Raw genomic sequence first — 23,905 nt, forward strand, 5'->3', positions numbered from 1 at the left:
GTCATGAAGTTTTGTACTTTTATTCCTTTAGAAGTAAAAGGAAGTGCTTTACTAAAATTTTTTGGTATTATGCAATGTCATTATTCAAATATGACCAAGTGAAAAAAAATTCTTTTTTTTTTTTTTTTGTTTATTTTTTTTAATGAAAATCCTGATTTCACATTTTTCATAAGTTTATGGAAAATGTTTATAATTGTTTTAAAAGTGTGCAAAAAGTTTGATTTTTCTTTCAGTTGATATTTTATATTTCCCATATGGTACCCATGAAAAAAAAAAAATACAGTAAACACAATCTTTCTCAAAATTGAGTATTCACTTACAGATAGGGCAAAACTTAGAAACAGAAATTTTCTGTCATCTGTCAGCTATGAAAAAACTCAGATGATTAAAAAAAAAAAAAAGGCAAAAAAAATCAACCAAGCAACAAAACAAAACAAATCAAGCAAGCAAGCAAGCAAACAACAACAACAACAACAAAGTAAGAAGTAGGACAATATCTGTATGCTGCAAGGCTGAATGAAATAGGTAGGAAACAAACTGCTAACACTGGATTCTAGAGGGTAAGGATTTACCAGGACTGCAAAGAAAACTGTTCTCTGCCACATAGCTGTCAATGAAAACTGCAGTTAATTTGTCAAGGGGCTGGGGCTCACTCTTATGCATAGACATTCAGAAAACTTTAAAAAAATTTTTTATAACCTTTGGAGATTTGCTCAGGTGGCTTTTTATGTTTTTCAGCCAAACTCCAAATAAGATTTTGTAGCCTGGTGGGGCAGGACAGAAGTCCCCTATGTTAAACATATGTGAAGCCTAGTATGGATGTACTGTTCATAACATTTCTTTACATCTCATCAGGTATTTTGTTATTTTCAACTAACATAGATTTCAAATTGCCTCTTAAAATTTGGTTTATTTGCTTTTGTTGTTATTGTTGTCTTCATGATAAAAAGTTTTTCTTTCTTAAAGGTGTAGAAAAAGTCAGAACTTAAATAAGGAATAAGGGAACCATACATAAAAGTACATGGGCATCCTATAACATCTATCTAGAACACATTTTTGATTAATAGGAAGCTAAACTGCATTAAGAGATTGCATGATGGGAGAACTGAAGAAAGTTTCTTCAGGAGTTGCTTTCCCTACAATTGAACTCTACATATGAGGATGTCAGAGGTATGTTACATGGTTAAGGAACAGAGGCAGAGTAGAAACAACCTGTGCTAAGCTCCTTCAACCTGATTAAAAAAAAAAAAAAAAAAAAAAAAAAAGGTGTTGTTTCCCATTCATTGGGGCTCTTAAAACATGGTTTACATCTTACATCATCATTTTTTTCATTATCAACCATGCCAGCCTACAACATCTTATGAACTCCAGTATGAAGATTGATTCATCGGTTGACGATTTCCAGGCTTAGCTTGTTTGCTCAATTTTACTCTTAATTCTAATGCTAACAGGTGGATTAAACTTTCTAATTTGTGTTTGGATTGACACTGGCTTATGTAATTTTCAGAAGCTATGGCCAAATTAATCTCATGCTTACATCACATTCATATTTTTTAGTCAGAAACATGTAGATAAGATAATATATATCAAACTCACTTGATGAACTTCCCATACCACATTAACTAACAAAGTATGCAAAAACAAGAGGTTCCCTCTGAACAACAGGAAGCACTTTATTATGTTGGTGACAGAGCACTTGAACAAGTTTGCTGAGTCTTCCTCCCCTGGAGATTTTCAAAAGCCATCAGGACATGGTCCTGGGCACGTGGGTCTGAGTGTTCCTGCTTGAGCAGGGTGGTCAGACAAGATGACCTCAAGAAGTCATTGAAAGTCCCCTTCAACCTTAATGATTCTATGATTCTGTGATTTTTCACAGTTGACTTTTGTGATTTAGTTGATTTTTAAATCAACTGAAATTTTACAGTAGTGACTATGAGACTAATGATATTGAAAAATAACTTGACTTGTGTTTAATTTGTTAGGCCTATGTTTGAATCAAATGTCTATCTCCAACAGAAACAAAGTATCAAACAAACAAACAAAAGTGGCTTCACTGCAAAGCGCTATGAAGAGTATTTATAGCTATTTATGTAAATTGTGAAAACATACTGAAAATTTTTAACTAGATGAAGTAGCATGGCATATGCTATACAAGAAAATTTTACTGTCTGACATAAGATGATGCTATCGCTGAAAGGCGATTTGAGGAAATGGAAAAGTCCAGCAAGAGGCAATACAACATGAGCCAGCTCCTACCAAGACAAAAAATTAGTGTCATGTAGTGTAGATGTGGTATTTTTGTGTTTTGTTTTGTTTTGTTTTGACTAGTAGCTTTTTTTTTGTTTGTTTGACTAATAGCTTTTTTTATTTATTTCATTTTATTATTATATATATATACATTTAATAATCTGAAAAATATTCTAAGCCATTGGGTAAACTTAAATGTATTTTTTTTTTAATTTATTTTTATTTTATTTTATTTTATTTTTTTCCCAGATAATATGATAATTTGGTGAAACAAAAATATATACATGCCTTTTATGTAAGGGGAAATATATGTAACTGAGTCTAAGTTAGGCTAAATTCTAATAAAGTCTCCTAAGTTTTTATAACAAGAGTGAAGAAAATGCTCGTGTTACTATTCAACGTCTTTATTTCTTGTAACTTTATGGTTGTCTGAACTAATAATAATAATTTCCATTCTATAGTACTGTTATATTTTGTATTAATATTTCTTCAAGTGCTTATCATATCTGTGCTTTTAGTAGTTTATTATAAGTATTAACCTCTTCAGGACTGTTGTATCAAATTAAAAAGAGGACATGGTGACTTCCATGATATAAGGATTGTTTTAGTTAAGACATATTTCTTTAGGCTCGCATTCAGTCAAAATAGAACTATTCACAAGTTATAAAGTAAAATTTAAGAAAGAGGATCATAGTAACCTTCCTGGTTACACCACTGAAATGCTTATTAGAGTTAAATTCCAAAAGAGATAATTGGTTTCTGTGTATGGAGGGGGGGGGGGGGGGAGAGGAGGGGGGTATGCAGTTTCAGTTTTTGTTTTTTGCTAAATTTTAACATTGTAGAGTGGGAGAAATAAGAACATACTGACAAAGTCTTGTGCATGAAATCACATTCACAGTTCCTGATTAAACCAGCACCTTTTGAGGTCAGAGTACAATCATTAATGTCATTATGATTTTTATTTCTTAATTTCATCCTAGTACAAAAAACTCACAGTAAAAAGATGAATCAACACAGAAAAAAAAAAAAAAATTTCATTTTGTCCAAGTTTGTGCTTACTCCTCTATTAACCTGCATGCCATGTGCATGTGGGTTGGACAAAAGAATCCGTATCAGAAAGTGAGAAAACAAATCTTCAGCCTTCATTGTGCTTGTATCTGTTATACGTTTTCAGGAAATTATGCATTACTTTTTAATTAACCCTACTAGAAGCAGTTATGATTTCAAATGCTGAATTATGCCTTCTGGTTTCTAAGTCAACAGATATTGACCTTGTAGTAGCAAAATTTCCCTCAGTGAAATATAACCTAATCAGCATTACACTTTTCACGTTCATGAAAAGAGCACTATCTAATTAGAGAGTATGCTTTTTGAAAATGAAGGTTGAAGGTTAAGATTTCATTTAGGATGCATTAGTTTAAATGTGCCTTTGGGCTATTCCTATTAGCTAGATTTTTCATTTTCATTTTCTCTTACAAAGATATGGAAAGGACACTCCTTATACTAAACAGAAATTGACTCAATGGTACACATGAATTAATTTTCCATTTTTGCAAAAGTGGTTCTTGATGAAGATTTGAAACTACACCTCTCTTTGAATTCCAGTACTCAGCTACACAAAACTACTTTATGAACATTTATATTAGTTTTGAGACAAACATTTTCCTCAAAAGATATGTATTTCAGGCTTCCTCTTGTACTGGAGAAACATTAATGCATGTTATTATGGTTATTTGCTTTTGATACCCCACATCTCTGTCTCCAGGCAGTTCAGTGGCAGCATGCCTTATTCTTATACTCAGTGATATTGAAATCACTTTCCTCAAAAGTAATTTCTATCATTACAGTTGGTCATTTATCGATCAATTGATTGATTGACTTTGGGTCAGGAGAAAGGATGCCGCATGGAAAGACATCAGTTTTGTTTGCAACTTGCCATAACTCTGTTGTGTTTAACTCCCAAATCCCCATGAATGTCAATAAGAAAGTAGAACTCAAATTAATAAACCTGCTATGTCAATTTAGAAGCTAGAAACAAGATGTTAAATAGACAATGTCTTTGGTTTAGGAAACAAGTATCTTCAATTCATATAAGGGAAAACTAAGATTCTGAGATACTAGCTTACCGTCGATACAGCTAGAGACAGGAATTTGATTTCTTCTGAAATCTAAGTTTTAATTTTAAACTACTATCAAACATTTTATCTTCTCCCCAGTAAATGGATTTAAGGTTTAGTGATGCCACCTCTAATATTTTAATATTAGTCAAATGTAGTAATTCAAGATTACTTAAAATAGCAAACAAAGATGCAGCAAATTAGAAACAAAAAAAAAAAAAAAGAAAATAAGAAAAAAAAAAGGTAAAATGTTATCATAAACAGAAGCAACGCTATGTTTAAACAGAAGCAACACTATGTAAAACTGCTGTATAAAAAAGCAAAATAGCAAAATGCTAAGGTCCACACTGTGCTTCTCTACTAATAAATTCTTTCAAACTGTACAGACAATTTTTCCCTTACAGACAGAATACCTTAAAAATAACACTTATTTCAGCCTTTTTTTTTTAATGGCAATTTCCCTACATGTGGTTCTCAGAAAAGTATGGAAAGGAAACAAGCAAATTAACAACAAATAAAGCCACCAACTAACTTAGGTAGAAGCTAGTAAGCTAGTATTGTGCTTCTACCTTAAAAAAAAAAAAAAAGAAAAAAAAAGGGAGAATGATAATAAAAAATAAAAAAAAAACAATATGCTTTCTTTTGTTTTCTTCATATATACGTATACAGATATATATACATATATGTTTTCTTCATATATATACACATATATAAGTACATATATATGCAGAAACTGAGGTTACCCTTCTTACATTTCACAAAATCTGAAGAAATGAAGAGATTTCCCAATTTTGTTTTGTTTTGTTTTGTTTGTTTGTTTTTGTAAATTCTCTCTGCATGATTTTTGACTATTTAGGTAAGAGAATGCTTTTTGTCTAGTTGCTATCACAACTTATGTTTCTACTATGTCAGGATAATGACCCAATCTCTTAACAAATGTGTTGTGTCTCAAGAGGTTACATTATTGCTATGACTAATAGAATAAGAGTATTTCCTCATAAATTCATAGAAAACTCCATTTGGAGTCATTAAAAAACTATAATTAGTTTCCCACTGAACTTTACTTTATGCTTGGGGAGAATAGGAGGTTATCTTAACTGAGATGAATATAGATCTGACGCAGATTTATACAGGCCTCTTTGCACGATTTGTGGCATTATTCTTGCTTACTTGAGAATTCTGAGACAAGAAAGCTCCCAGCAAATGGTTAAAAATATATTCCAGGTCATAAGTGTAGAATAGAACACTGACATTTATGAAGACAAAATAGGCACACTCTAGTTTGGTTTGAAAGTAGGGTATTCTTTCAAATTATTAATGTGATTCTATAACCTGAATAGCTAACACTGACTTCTGCAAGGACAGTTTTTCAGAAGGCAATTCATATATTTCTGGAGGCTTTGGATAAAACAAAACTTTGGCTTTGAAACTTAATATTTAAGCCATCTGCTGGTTCAAGACATTGAGGAACATGAAATTTCAGGTTACTATGAATAAGCCAGATGTGTGTACACATGAATGTATTTAATGTTTGTACTTTAATCACATCATGTTTATAAAATAATTCAATAAATTATTGCATAAAATTGGTGTTGCAAAATTCCAGGCAGGTTTTACTCACAACATTCAAGACAAAGTCGGCCCAGAAATGTAAAACTTTGTTTTTAATGGGACTATCAACAGTATCATAATTCTGCAGATAAAATTCAGCCCCAAAATTACAATATTCATTGTATTCATATTCAGTTGCATAAATGCAAATGAAAAATAGAATTAGGTACAGAACTCGCTTAGGTCAATATTTATTTATTTTTTGGTTATAAAAAAATCTGCAGAATAGACACAGGTCCAGTAGCGATGGGCACTAAAAAAATGAACAAGCAAACACAACTGTGAATACTTGTAGCAAACCAAGCACGCATCATGGTGGAAGGTCTCTTTAGAGAAATTTCTAAATCCAGAATTTAGAAAGAAAAAAAACTTTATCAATTCAATTTATTTTTAATTCTGAGAAGAAAGCTGTCTGTACACACACGTGTATATACACACATATGTATATACTTTTGAAACAGTTCATGTATTTTACAGTGCATTTTACTTAAGTGGTTATTTATTTAATTCTCACTCATTTAGACAAACCCAAATGCAGAACAAAAACAGATCTGACACATATACAAAGAAGTATTTATTATATGCTTCTTAAAATACAGATGGTATTCAGTCGAGGGTTCAATCATGGCATTTGTACATGGAAGAAAACATTGTATGAGGCTACTCTGTGTTGACTTTGTTGGGGAAACATTAATCAATATTTTTTTTCTGAACTTGTTGCTTAAAGGATGTATCTAGCTCTAATAAGATTTCTTTAACATTCATTGATCTTGAGACTAACTTGCCCAAGAGCAATAACGTGGCCTCACCAGATACATTCATATACTCTTGAAGAGCTCTCAATAGGTTCTGTACTGGACAATACATGTACTGAGGTGTTCTCAGATTTCTCACCAGTCTTCCTGGATATGAAAAGTACTTATTGCCACAAGTAGTTATTGCCACTTAATTAGTAATATTCAATGATAAAACAAAACAAAACAGTTCTGTCTTCTCAGAGACAAAGTAAAATTAATGCCAAGAATATGGGGTCCAACATAGCATTTATATCATATGATAACCCAGGATGGGAGGCATACTCAAAAAATAATTCCAGAAGGTAAATGAATAAGTGAATAAACTAGTGTCATACATTGTCCTTAAGAGGGCAGTACTGGATGAAGAAAACATTGTGCTTCACAAAGTCTTCATTAAGTTTAAAATGGTCATTTAATTCCATTGAAGTCATAGTACTGAACTTCCAGCCTAAAGATCATTAGGACTGGCAGCATATAGAGGATGTACTGTACTATTCTTGTGGATCATATTTTGCAGAAAATAATATAAAAATCTTCAGCAAATATAGGGTGGATGATGAGATGTCAAATTACATTGCCTGTATGGACTATCAGTCAACGGTGATCCTAATGCAGATATAGAAGATTCATAGAATCATAGTATTATTTGGGTAGGTAAAGACCTTAAAGATCATCTAATTCCAACCCCTCTGCCATGGGCAGGAACACCTCCCACTAGTGACATAGCTCAAAGCCCCATCTAACCTAGCCTTAAAGACTTCTAGGGATGGGGCATCCACAATGTCTCTGGGCAATCTGTTTCAGTGTCTCATCACCCTCTGAGTAAAGAATTTCTTCCAAATGTCTAATGTAAATCTCCCTTCTTTTATTTTAAAATTTAGGATTTCTTGTCCTATTGCTGAAACTCCTGATAAAGAGTTCCTCTCCAGCTTTTTTGTAAGCCCCCTTTAGCTACTGGAAGGCTGCAATGTGGCCTGTCCATAGCTTTTTGTTCTCCAGGCTGAAAAAAGAACAACCCCCTCAGCCATAAATGAGAGGTGTTCCAGCCCCTTTGGTCACCTTTATGGCGCTCCTCTGGACTCATTCTATACATCCATGTCCTTCTTATGCTCGGGGTTCCCAGAGCTAAGCACAGTACTCCAGCTGAGGTCTCATGAGAGCAGAGCAGAGGGGGAGAATCACCTCCTGCTACCTTCTGAACCCATTTCCTTTGATGCAACCCAGGATATGGTTGGCTTTCTGGGACAAAAGTGCACATTTCTGGCTAATGTTGAGCTTCTCATAAACCAATACCCCCAAGACCTTCTCCTCAGTGCTTCTTTCAATCCATTCTGCACTCAGCTTTTATTTGTGCTTGGGATTGACCGAGCCCAGATGCAGGACTGTGCACTTGGCCTTGTTGAACCTCATGAGTTTTGCACAGGCCCACCTCTTAAACCTGTTGAGGTCTCTCTGAATGGCATACCTTCCCTCCAGCATGTCAATCACCTCGCACAGCTTGTCATCATCCATGTTGCCTACAAAGATGTGAAACAATGCCAGTCCCAATACTAACCATGAGGAACACTACTCATCACTGATCTCCACTTCAACACTGAACAACTAACTGTAACTCTTTGAGTGCAACCATCCAGCCAATTTCTTACCCACCAAGTGGTCCATCAAATCCACATTTCTCCAATTTAGAGACAAGGATATCATGTAGGACTGTGTCAAATGTTTTGCATGAGTCCAAGCAGATGATGTCAGTTGCTATTCCCATACCCGCATATTACCCACATCCCTCTATTTCCATCACTGTGACAGCTGGTAGAAGGCCACCAGACTTGTCAGGAGCAATCTGCCCTTAGCTGGGGGAAATGTTAGCTGTCATCTATCACCTCCTCATCTTCCACGTGTGTTAGCATAATTTCCCTGAGGATCTGCTCCGTGATCTTGCCCGGCACAGAGGTGAGACCAAATGGCCAGTAGTTCCCTGGGTCTTCTTTTTTTCCCCCTTTTTAAGAATGCATGCTTCCCCTCATCTAGTCGGTAGGAACTTCACCAGACTGCCATGACTTCCCAGATATGATGGATATTGGAATGCACTCTTTCAGCTAACTGGATCCATTTACTAGAGAACTGAGATGTAACTCTCTTAAGAAAAAAAAAAAAAAAAAAAAATGACTATAGAGTGGATCATTTGTCAGCAAAGCATCCATTTGACTATTGAGGTGTCTTGATGAAGACTTGGTTAATAATAGTCAAGTTCAAGTTTAGGATTGACTTGGTAGGATAGACATTTTCCAAATGATGAGGTTTCATATGCTGTACAAAAGTGTCAATAAAATTTATGAGAAAAATTTACTTGATAAAAGCTGTATTCTATATGCTTACTAGAGGAATGATATATTTTGGATTACAATGCTTCTGAAAAAAAAAATTACAAAATTATAGAGTACCATTTTACAAACATATGTATTTGAGGCAATTTGTCATGTCAAAATTCCATATGGAAACAAAATTTTTTTGGGGGGAAATGACTATGACAACACAGAACAAGATGTAAATCTGTAAGAATAAATCAAATCTCAGCAGATAATTATTTTATCCATCATTACCAGACACAGTAATAACAAAGTGGTGTTGGAGACAAAGAAGTCACAGTGTTGAAAATCACACAGAAAGAAACAAATATTAATATTACTATGAAATTCTGGACAGAAGAATGTTTGTTCCCTGAACTGCTTAATAGACTACAAACAGCACTATCATCAAGTTTGCTGAAGGCTAGAAAAGATTTACTGTAAGGTCTCAGGTACACTGACTGGAAAAGACAAAGCATTGATTGCAATGTTAGTTTAACAATTTGCAAAACAATCTAAAATCTTAGAGTTGAAATAATAAGAAATGCTGTTTTCACTTTTTCACAACAGTAGAATAAGATGGGATCATTTCCCGTTACTTGTAGTCTGTGCCATATTAATGTCTTGAATAAATTGGAACTACTGAGGATTAAAACATGAGCATAAGGCATCAAGGTATCAGCAGAAAATACCAACTGGTAGTGCAAACCAGGCAGGCTCCCTAGAGTGAGGACAGCAGTTGGCTGTCAACAAATATGGGGAAGAAAAGACTCAGGGATGTGTAAAAATATGATGGTGGATCATATTTGATTTTCTGAGAATGAATCATTTTTGTCCGTCATTATATTGGAACTATAAGAAAAGGACAAATGTTTAGATCCATCAACAAAAAAGAAAATTTAGCTGTCAGGCAGATAACCAGTGAGTATCTATAAACTTATTTTCAAGATCTTTAACAATACTTGTGAAACATTTAATGAAACAATGAGTGGTCATCCTATCAGCTTTCAAAGTTAGACAAAGCAAAGTAAGAAACTTGTCCTAAGATAAAAATTAGTCTCTTAAAAATATAGTTTATGTGAAAGTTATTTTTAGATCAAATGATTTAAAAACATTTTATAACTTAAAGAATAGAACAGTGTTTTCAAAATAAGTTATAATTCTAGTTCAACTTTATTTTTTTCATTTTTTTTTCAATTTTTTTTTTTTTAACTGCATTCTGTGTCATTAAATTATGCTGCTTAAAAATAATACTTTACACCTAAGGAATAAAATAATAATAATAAAAAGTTTTACTTTTCTTATTCTTTTGAGCTTTTTGAGTTTTCTTTTTCGAAACATAGCATGACTTGCTTCCATGAGTTTATGATAGAAAAAGTGATCAACTGACAGATCTACCTTATTTTGATGTTAATTTTAATTAATCTTAGTATATCTCTCAGAGAAAATATCCTTTTCTCTGACATATTGCTTATTTCAATATTTCAAACTCTCACACGTATTTAGCCAGTCTCTTGTAGCAGAGAGAGGCCAAACTCAATTTACACCGCTTTTCATGGATACTGTATTCTTATTAGTGCACTAGATGGTAGTTTTCCACCTGAAATAAGACCTTCTATGCTCTGAAAAAGTACTAAAATATCTAAAAGTGACAATCTCTGTTTCATCCACAGTCATATAGCCCTGCAATCACAGAATTCATCAAATATTTTTCTTATAATAATAATAATTATTATTTTTTTTCATGAATAAGGTCGTTTGCAAGTAGGTATAAGTGTGAAGGAACTGGGTTGGCAGCTAATACACAAAGGAGTTGAAATACGAGACGTCATCAGCTGCAGATACAGCTCAGATTACTGCCATGTACACACAGAGACACTTCAGTAACATCAGTACAATGCTGCCAACATAAAAACCTACAGCACTATAATTTGCATATCTTGACTGGTGACACAATAAGTTTGGTGCTTACTTTGACAAGGCTAGTACATCTTCAGAGGTCAGTACCTCATTGTAATTTAAACAAATGGAGAGACAGATGGCTTCTGTGAATAGCCTTAAAAACATCTTTCAACATCATGGTTTATTATTACGATCCTCGGCACTTCTTGCAAAGATCAGACTGTCTTTCTGAATAACAAATACACAACTGAGAATGTTTAGAAAACCAATTTCCCATCTAGGGAGAATTCATTATTCTATAAATTCTAGATAATTCTATGAAAATTTATGAAAATAAGTGGAAACATGCATATCCTCTTTACTCTCTAGTTTTATTTATCTTCTTTAATTTAGAGATAATTGTTTTATATTAATTTTCAAATCATGAATTTGAAAATTAATTTTTGCAAATGATTAATTTTTTAAAGATAATTAAATTATATTAATATATAATTATATAATTATATAATTAATTGTTTATATAATATAAATTATATAAATTTATATATTAATTAATTATTTTTTTTCTTCTGGAATGTTTTATATAAATGTTAAATTAGTTCTAACAATTAAAATGCATGTATGGACAAGTATTTCACTCCCAAATATATAAGTTTAACTGCATTAAACTTTTGTGGAAAGTCTCAAATATATAAGTTTAACTGCATTAAACTTTTGTTTTGTGAGACATTGAATACTATCATTTAAAATTAAATAAAATTTCAAGATAGATTCTCATATACTTTATATATAAATACAAAAATAAAAATATATAAAAATAAAATAAAATAAAATAAAATAAAATAAAATAAAATAAAATAAAATAAAATAAAATTAAATTAAATTAAATTAAATAAAATTAAATTAAATTAAATTAAATTAAATTAAAATTAATTGTTCCTGGTGTTTCTATTTGACATAACAATAATAGCCTTCAGAGAAATCTATTGTTTCAATGTTTTTTATGCCCAAAATGATTTGATAGCCAATTCTACATTGAATAGATAGGATATTATGCTTTATTGAATGAGCAACTGCAGCATAATATATATTTAATATCTGCAAAATTTAACACTGCAGCCATAAAAATCTGTAAAGATTAGCTTTCTGTTACTGCACAGGCTAAGTGCAGCAACCACTTAAGTAGTTACCACTCAAAATACTTACACTAAAAGTTCCATTTTTATTCTGAATGCACACATTTCACTACCAAGTGTACTAACACTGAACTACTTTAGTTGAAGTATTATAGTTTCATGTTCTATTGCAGAATTTAAAATAAATCTATGTTCTGATATCAATAAATACGGCAGCATTTTAGAAAACACTTATGTTCTAGGTGTATGTTCAGATCTCATTTTCCTGATCATTGTTGTTGTAGATATTCAAAGTGACTCTACTGTACCGCGACAATGTACAGTGCAATGGAACAGCTGAATATTTATAATTTTACTTAATCATGGCCGTAATGAAATAGCTTTAAAGTGGTTTCATATTACAATAGGAAATCTTAACTAGAAATGTAGTCAAATGGATACAGATGCATAGAACACAAAGGTTGTGACATTTTATGACTAAAATTACAATAAAATTGAAATAGGAGGAAGCCTGTCTTCAATACAGTCATTCATGTACAGGGCATGATACCAATCATGTAGATCAAGGAGCTTCAGGACAGAAGAACACCGTAAAATTCCTTTGAATGTACTGAACCACAAGATTGATGTGAAGTGGTCTACTTGTCAAGTGGAAGATGAAGTGGCTTGAGATCTGCTCTGTCTAATATCACCTGCCAACTGCCTGAAGGTTAGTCAGATTGAAAAGGAATTGAAAGAGTAGAACAAATCTCAAAGTCTCTTCCCCTGAGCATTTGTATTCCAAGTAGTAGGCTGACTACTGCACAAGAGTCCTGGTACAGGATGGTAATATGTTATTGGAGAATCTCTACAGTGAAAAAAAATATATGTATGTATGGAAACAGCAGAAAATGGACTAAGGCATGTATACTCTGTGTAAGAACACAAAGCATGCTGCCCATTATGCTGTTCATATGCTTGTGCTACCCTTTAATGTTATTCTCAGATATGGCAAAAAGAACTCTAATTACTTCATTCTGAACAATTATTGCAATCTTGCAGCTACTTGCACGTTTAAGATATGTAGGCACTTCCTATTCCCAGGAAATAACATTCTGTTAAGAAATCACCCACTCCAACTGCTCCAACAACTGCCATTTAACAATTAAAATTTCCAGTGTAAGGAACTATATGATGAAAGATATTTTACTTAAGGCCTACTGTCAAATTTCAGAGGCAGACTTAGCAAAACTCATCTAGGATGAAGCAACATAATGGGAAACAAATGCAAAAATTAATAACAGCAAGAAAGTTATTAATATGTCTGGACTCTAAAAAGTATTCATCAGAGTGAATCCAATGCAGTAAACACCAACTGTGGGAGAATTTGAAGAAAAAAAAATAATTGTGAGATAGATTTAATTTAAAGTCAGAGGATAAAATACCAAGTTATTAAACAAAGCAGAAACACTCACATTTTTCTCTGAAGATCTGATTTCTTAATCTCTGTTCTTAAGGAAGAACAGAAACAAGCCATTGGAGTAATATTCACAATCCTCATGGACAGAACCCACAAATATCCTGATTTTACAGGACACTAGAATTACTTTTCACCCAGTCACCAAATGGACCAGAAGCAATAACTTCTGGGATCAGCCTCTGAAATATAAGATTGATGATGATACTAATTCTCAATTCTTTAAATCTATTTTCTTCTCCTCAAGCAGTTCTTGTTTCAAACTCAACTGTTATCACAAGATCTTTGGCAATAAATTACATCCTTATATATCAGATACAAATAAGGGAGTGAATGATCAGGAAAAAAAAAATAAATAAATCAAAGTTTGTACGTTGATATTACAAAAGATATAACCTCTGTTGGGAAAACTTGTCTCAGAATTATTCACTTGGCAGGCCTTGTTGAAAATGTATTATAACCTCATCTCTGTCTGAGGGAAGGGATGGGAAGGGAAGGGAAGGGAAGGGAAGGGAAGGGAAGGGAAGGGAAGGGAAGGGAAGGGAAGGGAAGGGAAGGGAAGGGAAGGGAAGGGAAGGGAAGGGAAGGGAAGGGAAGGGAAGGGAAGGGAAGGGAAGGGAAGGGAAGGGAAGGGAAGGGAAGGGAAGGGAAGGGAAGGGAAGGGAAGGGAAGGGAAGGGAAGGGAAGGGAAGGGAAGGGAAGGGAAGGGAAGGGAAGGGAAGGGAAGGGAAGGGCTTTTTGGTGAGCTGAAATAATACATTATCACATTTTTATGATATTCGTATTAAAACTCCAAATTTGTACCTGGTAGGAACCCAGTTGCTTATATACATTTTAAATGAAAAATACAATTATTCTTCTTCTGTGTTGACAGGATTTTATAGTTCTGTAAGAAAGATACTGTCATAATATATTAGATGTATAAAAGACAAGGTTTCCATGGATAACACTGCAAACTTCTTCCTTTTCATTAATAAATTGTAAGGCAGCATGTTGTGTATGTCTATTCTACATGTTTAGACAGCCTCATCACACTGGGTAGGGAAAGAATGAAACGTGACTGACAGCTTATGAGGTTATTCAGAGACAGGCTATTGTAAATTTACTCAGAGTTTGAAAATAAAAAATGTCTTCGAAAGGCTTCACTGCTGCTTGGAGAAATTCCCTGACAGCATACTGATTGAGGAATAAACCTCATTTACAATTTGTCCAGCAGGAGTCCTATTAGAGAGGAGGAGAAAATCACACCTTCTGAATTCCCATCAAAATAAAACAAGGCTGCTGTTAAACTACAAATATAGTTGTTTTCCCCTTCTTTACACTCATCTTGTTCACCCTACATGTGTAACTCTGCTATATATCTAACAAGCTGCTGGCAAATAACTTCATGAGATTAGATATCATATCGGAAATAATAACAAGGTTCAATGAGTTTCTTCACTTAAATTTAAGAAATAGTAAAAGTGTAAAAGAAATAGTCAGTTTCTCAGACAAATGAAGAATTCTTCTGAAACAGTGGCCATTGGCACAAATCAATACACAGAAGTGTGCATTCTATCTATACATCAATAGTATATACCTTACAGACTGTAAACTGGAAAATAAAGTACCAAAGGAGGAAAAGTACACATAAGAATGTTAAACATGAGATTTTTTAGAAGTGAAAAATCAGACTATCATCTTGAAGAACGTTGAGTGTCTATTAATTTCATTTATTTTATTTTACATTATATTATATTTAATATAATTTTATTTATTTATTTTATTAATTTTAAACAAAAAAAAGGCCATATATTCAGATATTAAAGTATGACCCATAGTCTAACTTGGAAAAATCTTGCCACTACTTTATCACATTATCAAGTTATATATGATTCTTAGCTCCTCTGATTCTCAGTTCTTAATCTGAACTTTCCTTCAGATTTCTGAATCTGAAGGTGAAACTGGAAAATATACATAAAAATAATTCTGTGAAACTAATTTAATCTGCACCTGTGACCAGTAAACCTTTCTGTAGATAGAGAAAACCTTTCCGTAGATGTGCCTAGTGGATGAGGGAAAGAATGCGGATGTGGTCTACCTTGACTTCAGTAAGGCTTTTAACACCATTTCTCACAGCATTCTTCTCAAGAAACTGGCTGCTCGCGGCTTGGACTGGCCCAAAGAGTTGTAGTGAATGGAGTTAAATCCAATTGGAGGCTAGTCACTAGTGGTATCCCCCAGGGCTCAGTACTAGAGCCAGTTCTCTTTAATATTTTTATTGATGATCCGGATGAGGGGATCAAGTAAGTTTGCAGATGACCCAAAGTTAGGTGTGTGTGTCGATCTTCTTGAGGGTAGGAAGGCACTGCAAAAGGATTTGGATAGGCTGGACTGATGGGTTAAAGCCAACTGTATGAAGTTCAACAAGGCCAAGTGCCAGGTCCTGCGCCTGGGGCGCAACAACCCCAAGCAGAGATACAGGCTGGGAGAGGAGTGGTTGGAAAGCTGCCTGGAAGAGAAGGACCTGGGAGTATTGGTTGATAGTCAGCTGCATATGAGGCAGTAGTGTGCTGAGGTGGCCAACAAGGCCAACAGCATCCTGGCTTGTATCAGAAACAATGTGGCCAGCAGGACTAGGAAAGTGATTTTGCCCCTGTACTCAGCTCTGGTGAGGCCGCACCTTGAGTATTGTGTTCAGTTTTGGGCTCCTCACTACAAGAAGGACATCGAGGTGCTTGAGCGAGTCCAGAGAAGGGCAACAAAGCTGGTGACGGGTCTGGAGAACAAGTCCTACGAGGAGCGGCTGAGGGAGCTGGGCTTGTTCAGCCTGGAGAAGAGGAGGCTCAAGGGCAACCTTATCACTCTCTACAGGTACCTTAAAGGAGGCTGTAGCGAGGTGGGGATTGGTCTGTTCTCCCATTCTGCCTGGTGACAGGTCAAGGGGGAATGGGCTAAAGTTGAGCCAGGGGAGTTTTAAGTCGGTTATTAGGAAAAAACTTCTTTACCAAGAGGGTTGTTAGGTATTGGAATGGGCTGCCCAGGGAAGTGGTTGAGTCACCATCCCTGGAGATCTTTAAAAGATGTTTAAATGTAGAGCTTAGTGACATCGTTTAGTGAAGGACTTATTAGTGTTAGGTCAAAGGATGGACTAGGTGATCTTGGAAGTCCCTTCCAACCTAGATGATTCTGTGATTCTGTGATATTCCAGTAGTAGGAGCAAATATAGATGAGTACTTTCTTGATTAAATAAGCTGTGCACATATACATGATTAGAATTCATGCTTAAAACTCTGTATCTTACTTTCACAAGAACAAAGGAACAAAACTTGGACATATTTTAAATTGTAAACAAATCTGGAGACATTAGTTTGAAATTAACTAAATATAATTTTAGATTGGAAAAATTATTAGTCAAGTTCTATAAATGTCATCAGTGCATTAGTCAGTTTTCTGCTTTTGCTGTCATGTCTAGTTTGGGCAATTTCTGAAAAATGGCAATAGCGGTACAGCTAAAAAGTAGCACAGCGGTATAACTGCTCTGAACTACTGATTTACTTTGAAAAAAAAAAAAAAAAGACATTTATATAGATTGATTTTTTTTTTTATCATAATAATGATAAGCACAAAAACAGATCTCTTAATCAGACCTGTTTCTGAAGCAAAGTATTGCAAGAGAGTAAAATAAATAAATAAATAAATAAATAAGATTAAATGTGTACTTAAACAAAAAAAAGAAGACTGCCTACAGATGTTTGGAAAGCAGCAGTGGTATTACCATGCACACTCCTGCACACTCCTTGGTATGGCAGACAGGCCACATTATATTGTCTCTTCCATGTGCTCATTAAGTATTGCCTTAAAATTAAATTTTGATTTAATTTTTGAAATTTCTAGCATTTCTGCTGTCTCTTTTTTTTTTTTTTTTAACCTCCACAATCTATTCAGGTAATTTTTTCTTACAATGTACTTTAAGTTTACAGTGTTCTTTCCTCTCCTTGTGCCTTACACTGCCCAAAGAATCTAGAAAGATTATCTGTATCTGTTCTTTAGAATTTGATAGAGTATTTAGGATAAAATAGACTTTATTTTAAAATAGAGCATTTAAATAGATTTAAAAAGCAGCTTGTATTGTGTTTTATTTTCCAAGAAGCTTTGAATATTAAAAAAAAAAAAAAAAAAAAAAAAGTTAAAGCTAAATTGTCTTTGACGGAAACAGTTGACTGCAGTGGAGTGCAGGGGTGGTTTGGCCTCTGTGGGCAGAGCCTGGGGCTGCCCCAAGCTGGACAGAGCCAGTCCCAGCTAGATCCAACGGCCCCTCTGCAAGGAACAGCTGAGCCCACTAGTCATAAATGCTCCTGTGAAAATATATTGAAAAAACTAAGACCAAATAAATAAATAAATAAATAATCACCAACACCAAAAAGAAAGAGAGAAAAAGAGAGAGAGTGAAAAAAACAGGTGAGAAGCAATGCAGAGCCTTCCAATGTAACAGGAGAAGGAAATGGCTCCTGAAAGATCAGGTGTTCCCCTGAAGAGATTAAGGTTGGTGAAGGACTCATGTCTGAGCCCAACAATCCAGCGAGAGGAAAGGAATAGCAAAGAGATTGCTGTGTCTTGACTAAAACTCCTCCTGCAGTGCCCATTGCCTCATTGAAGGGCTGAGTGTGACCAGGAGGCTGTATAATGGAGAATTTATGAAAAAGAGTCTACCTCACAATACATGTATATATATATATATATATAAAATCAACAAAGCATAACACTAGGACTCTGATTAAGGATTGTATCCTTTCAAAAACAGGTAGGCACTCTATACAAGGAAATTCATGTGTGATATGGAAGTCATTATTCATTATAGTTGGACTGTATCTGTCAGTTCCACCACTGATCAATTACAAACAAAGAACAAGATAGATTCTTGAAAATAGTGATTACTTTTTAAAAATGAAAACACTAGAATATAAAGTAAAACAACTGATGAGCCTAATTTGCAAATACTTATTTATATTAAATCTTATTTTTGAGTACAATCTTTCTAATTTCAGCTAGAATATGAAACAATTACAGTTATTTTACAGTTTTTTGCATCTCCGGTGTTTGGCTACTGTGAACTGCAATGAACCAATAATTTTCACTTATTCATAAATAAAAAATTATTTAAATTATTTGTCAATTTTTGACATCTTAGTATGATATGACTTTGGTAAAAACATTATGAATGAATATTGTTTCCAGTTCCAATGAAAATTTTAAGTTTTATTTATATTTTTTTGATTAGAGATGAATTTGAAATGTTGGCAATTATCAGAAGGGTTATTGCTTTCTACTTGTTTCTTCATCTAACAGTTCTAAAAGAAAACATATACCTTCCTGTCTTTAAAAAGTCTTGATAGGGGATATAATTACAGTGTTAATTGTTTAATAAAATTGCTAACTTTAATCTTGAAGTCTGTTCCTTTGTGAATTCAGATTGGTATTGACGCACTGAATCAATCTATAATTTTCCGTTATGTAAAAATCAATCTCAGTTTTCCATGACAACACCATATTCATGTAAAACCCAACAATTTTCTTACACTGATCAAAACTTTAATTTTATTGGCCTAAGTAAACTACACTGAGAGTCGGAGAAAGAAGGAGTTAACTAACTATAGATTTCAAATCTTAATGTAATAAAAAAAATCTTATATTTTGAGAAATAGTGTAACAAGCAAATTATATGAAGAGATTTAGCCTTTTTCTGTCTTTTAATCATTGTCCAGCTACCTACCATGCAAAATAATTAAGTTTACAAATTCAAGAGAAAATTTGATGCATTCTTGGGACAACCTTAGTTTAAAAGACAGAACCTGTATATTTTATTAAATACATTTGTATGTCATATCTTGTTTATTTTGCCTTTTCTTCTATTAAGAAGCAGGAGTGACTTAATTGTGTACATTAATGAGAAATACCCACATTTTTTTTATTCCTTGTTTTTGCCCAACTCTTTTATAGATGTACACAAGTGTAGCACCATAGCCAATCATCAGTTCCCAATGTTTAGGAGAATATTAGTAAAAAATTGCCTTTGTATGCATATGGCATGAGGATCTTGAATAGAGGAAAGGAATATTCTGGAGGAATATTCTGGAGTTAAAAGCAAAGTTCACCCCTTTCTTCATTCATATCAGAGACCATAGATTTTTTTGTAACATCAAGTGTATCATAATGCTTACAGAGTACAGCCCAGTAACTTCATTCAGTTCAAGTGTCACTTTTGGTTCATCTTCTAGCTATTTCTCTAAAAAAACAATTGCAATTTTCCTGATGGATTGCTCAGTTCCATGAGGCTTCAAGAAGTAGTTTGTCCTTAGCATGTCCTCCTTCCTGTCACAGTGCGTCAAATCGTTGCTTCAAAACACTAAACGTGACCAAAGCTATCAGGTGGAGGATGAAATCTCCTTTCCAGAAGTCAGGGTTGAAGTTTGGAAGCCATACTATACTTCTCCAGCATGAACTGGAGAAGTACTGGCACATCTGGGTTTATAATACATGTAAAAGGATGAGCATCTGTCTGTATGATTCTCTCAGAGAATTACTGTCAAGTGTTTTGTGTTTTGTCAGTCTCCTATGTTGGATGATTTTTTTTCTCATATTTGCTTACAATGAATTTTTGAGATTTCAGGTTTTACTTAAAGGTAAGATGTTCTTATCCTAACAGGTGCAAAGGAAAGTTAGATAATAGCTCATGAGGAATGGATGGAAAGCTGAAATACTATAAAAACAAACAAACAAATAATCATATGTTTTATTACAATATGTAGTATTTGTTTAGTTTTCAGTCTTCTTTTCCATCTTGAAAGTAGGAAACATTATTGGTGTACCAATAATTGTATTTTAGTGTAAGGTATTTTGTACCACACATGATAAATAAATAGACTGTGATTTCTCCTGAAAGGTATGCCTCTTTGGGCCCTAAATCACTAAACAGACTATATAAATGTGATCACTGGCTGCTTGCTTTTTCTTTCTTTCGTTCTTTCGTTCTTTCGTTCGTTCGTTCTTTCGTTCTTTTGTTCATTTGTTCATTCATTTGTTTGTTCTTTCGTTCTTTTCTTTCTCCCTCCCTCCCTCCCTCCCTTCCTTCCTTCCTTCCTTCCTTCCTTCCTTCCTTCCTTCCTTCCTTCCTTCCTTCCTTCCTTCCTTCCTTCCTTCCTTCCTTCCTTCCTTCCTTCCTTCCTTCCTTCCTTCCTTCCTTCCTTCCTTCCTTCCTTCCTTCCTTCCTTCCTTCCTTCCTTCCTCTTTCTTTCTCTCTCTCTCTCTCCCTTTCCTTCTTTCTGTCTTTCTCTCTTCCTCTCTCTCTTTTGTCTCTTTTTTCTTTTTTTTCCTTTCCAAGTGAAAAGTGCCACTGAATATCAATATGGGAATTAAATTGTATTTAAATAGGGAGCTAAACATAGGAATAAATCCTATCTGTCTAAACCAAACTTACCAGACTTTGGAATGAACTAGAGAAAAGCTATGGGGGACACTAAATGTCATTTGAAAATCTTAGAGGAGCTGGAAGAATGTTTTGAAGTAACTAACATTAGCTGGAAAGAAGTTGTCATTTTATAGTTTTGCATATTCAGTGCAACCACCTCTCATTAAAGTGGAAATTAATGTTCATGTTAGAATACCGAGAGATACATATATGGCTCTTTTTTGACCAGGGCAGTCAATCTGAGATGGGAGAAGCATTTGCTCAATACTGTTACATATGGAGAAGGAAAAATAATAACAATAACAATAATAACAGCAATAGTGATAATAACTACAATCTGCTAATCCTGTATAAATAGTAATGTAATCATGAAACAGCGGTCTTAAAGAACATGTATACTTCTTATGCCAATGAAGACTTGTCATTTTGATATAGTGTGCACTCTCTTAGTTAGGAGAGTTTATATTGATTTTGAAATGAATAGTACAATTTGAAAAATATGCTGATTGGTCTTTTCCCCCAGTATATTCCATAGGTCTCTCTATAGATCTTTTCTTCTACTGAAAGATATCTTAAAAATAAAATAAATAAATAAATACAAATCATCAAAGTGAAATCTCACAGCTCAGCCTAATGTTTAAAAATATTAAGTGCATTTTTGGGTTTTAATTTTTAGGTTTTATGCACAAGTATATTCCCACATGCTCTAGTAAATAAAAGAAAAATGGATCTTAAATAAATTTCAGAGGGTAAATATAACTTGATCTTTCATATTTCACGTAGTGTCATAATTAAAACAGTAAAACCAAAATCGCATAGACCAAGTTCAATTTTTAACTTGATTGTTAGCAATCATTACGAAATCCAAGCCAAAGGCTTGCTTTCTCAACCTCTTAACTGTATTTCTGAGCACCAAAACTCAAGATAGGCATGTTTGATGGGGAAAGAGAGCTACCAGGAAAAAGAAAAAATAAAAAAATGCAAAAGCCACAACATAAACAGAAAATCAAATCTGAAAATCAAATCCAGTATATTAATGACAATAGTTAAGTATTAAGTAACTTCCTATAAATATATTTAAATCAATGCAATTTAAGAACCTGAAACATATATGTACATAGTACATATATGTACTATGTCAAAATTACCCGAGTACCCTGATGGTCTCCATCTCTTAGACACAGTGCTGTTTTTAAAAGCCTTAGATTTTGGTTCTAGAAGTCATGAAAAAGGGAAGAGTCATTCCTGCCAGAATGTCATCAATGCTCTCTGGGTGTCGCTCAGTATTTCCTGCTTTGTTCTGCGCACTGGGAGAGAACTGATTTTTGACTATATAAAATACATTACGTACTTAACAAATTGTAATCTCTCTGGATATACGGGTGCAACTAGCTCTCACAGCACCTATTTCAGCCTCAGGGTGTTATGAAACTTATAGGACTATGAATGGAAGTGGCTTTGGTTTGTGTTGTATATTGGAGTATAAAAAAAAGGATTGTTTGCCAGGAAGAAAACATGCTCGGCTTCTTTCCAGCAGCCACTGAGGGACTTGGCTGCTGAAGGGAACAGGCAGGAGGGACAAGCTTTTATACATTTGTTGGAGACAAGTAAACCTAACTGAAACCCACAGAATTCTTGAGAGCTGTGAAACTGAAGATTCTTAGTCTTAGAACTTCCTGAGTGGAATTTGTTACAAAATAACATTCATAAAAGATGTGCTTTTAATTACCATAGCTTTAAATCATCCTTTGTTGTTGAATCAAACACAAATACATTGCCAACTCAGAGATTCTAAATCTGCTGAACTGTCTTATATGTAAATCTGCATTCATCTTTCAAGCATTTTTTAAGAATTCTGAAATTCTAAGGACTATATTATGTATAGAAAAGCCATCTGAAAATGCATTAATGGAAGATTTCAAAACATGTTCCAATGAGGGAAGTAGTTAGTTGTATAAAATCAGCAGGATATTTGCATCTCTCTCTCTCTCTCTTTTTTTTTTTTTTTTTTTTTTTTTTTTAAGCTGAATTGATTTAGATGCAGTATCCATGTTTATGCTGTTTTTTTTCCTAATTTGAAGCCAATGAGGGGCAGATTCTCCAAAACAATATGAGGGACATGTGCTGAAATCTCTATGGCATGCATGCATAAGCTTGGCTAGAAATCTATTCATATGTGCAATGTAAAATTTAATGATCATACTAAATATTTAAGTGTTAGAAAAATATTCCTACTCCTGCATTTCACCATGTAGTACATGATGGCTTGCATATTGCAGTTCTTGTGTTTCCTAAGGTATTTTAATAAATACCTTTTAATCATGGAATAAAATTGAGCAATAGTGTCCTGAGTATCTGAAGTAGTTGGCCTTTGCTATCATTGATTTTATATAATTATTTCTGCTTTATACTACTGTAGCACTAGAAACAGACTGGTCATAATTTGTGTTTTTCTCTCTGTATTTTTTTTTTTTTTGGTGGGGGTTGAGGGAGAGAATAAAGTAACTTACTTTCTGTTCAGTTCAATGTATACACAGTACTTGGTATTTACTTCAAACAAGAATTAGTGAATGCATATATCAATGTAAAGGTGTAAACCTCAGTTCAGTACAGAGCATGTGCCCTCCCAGAAAATCCTTTTTAATGAAGCTTGATTAAAAAAAAAAAAAAAAAAAAAATTCTGTCCTATCATCTTCAGTTTTTATTGAACACAATGACAGTGAAAAAAAAATAAATATTATAATATAGAATCATAGAATCAAAGATCATATAATTCCAAGACCTGTGCCATGGGTAAGGACACCTTACATTAGATCAGAATATTCAAAGCTCCTTCCAATCTAGCCT

The sequence above is a fragment of the Netta rufina genome, assembly GCF_964035555.1.
Source record: "Netta rufina genome assembly, chromosome: Z".
NCBI classification, from domain to species: domain Eukaryota; kingdom Metazoa; phylum Chordata; class Aves; order Anseriformes; family Anatidae; genus Netta; species Netta rufina.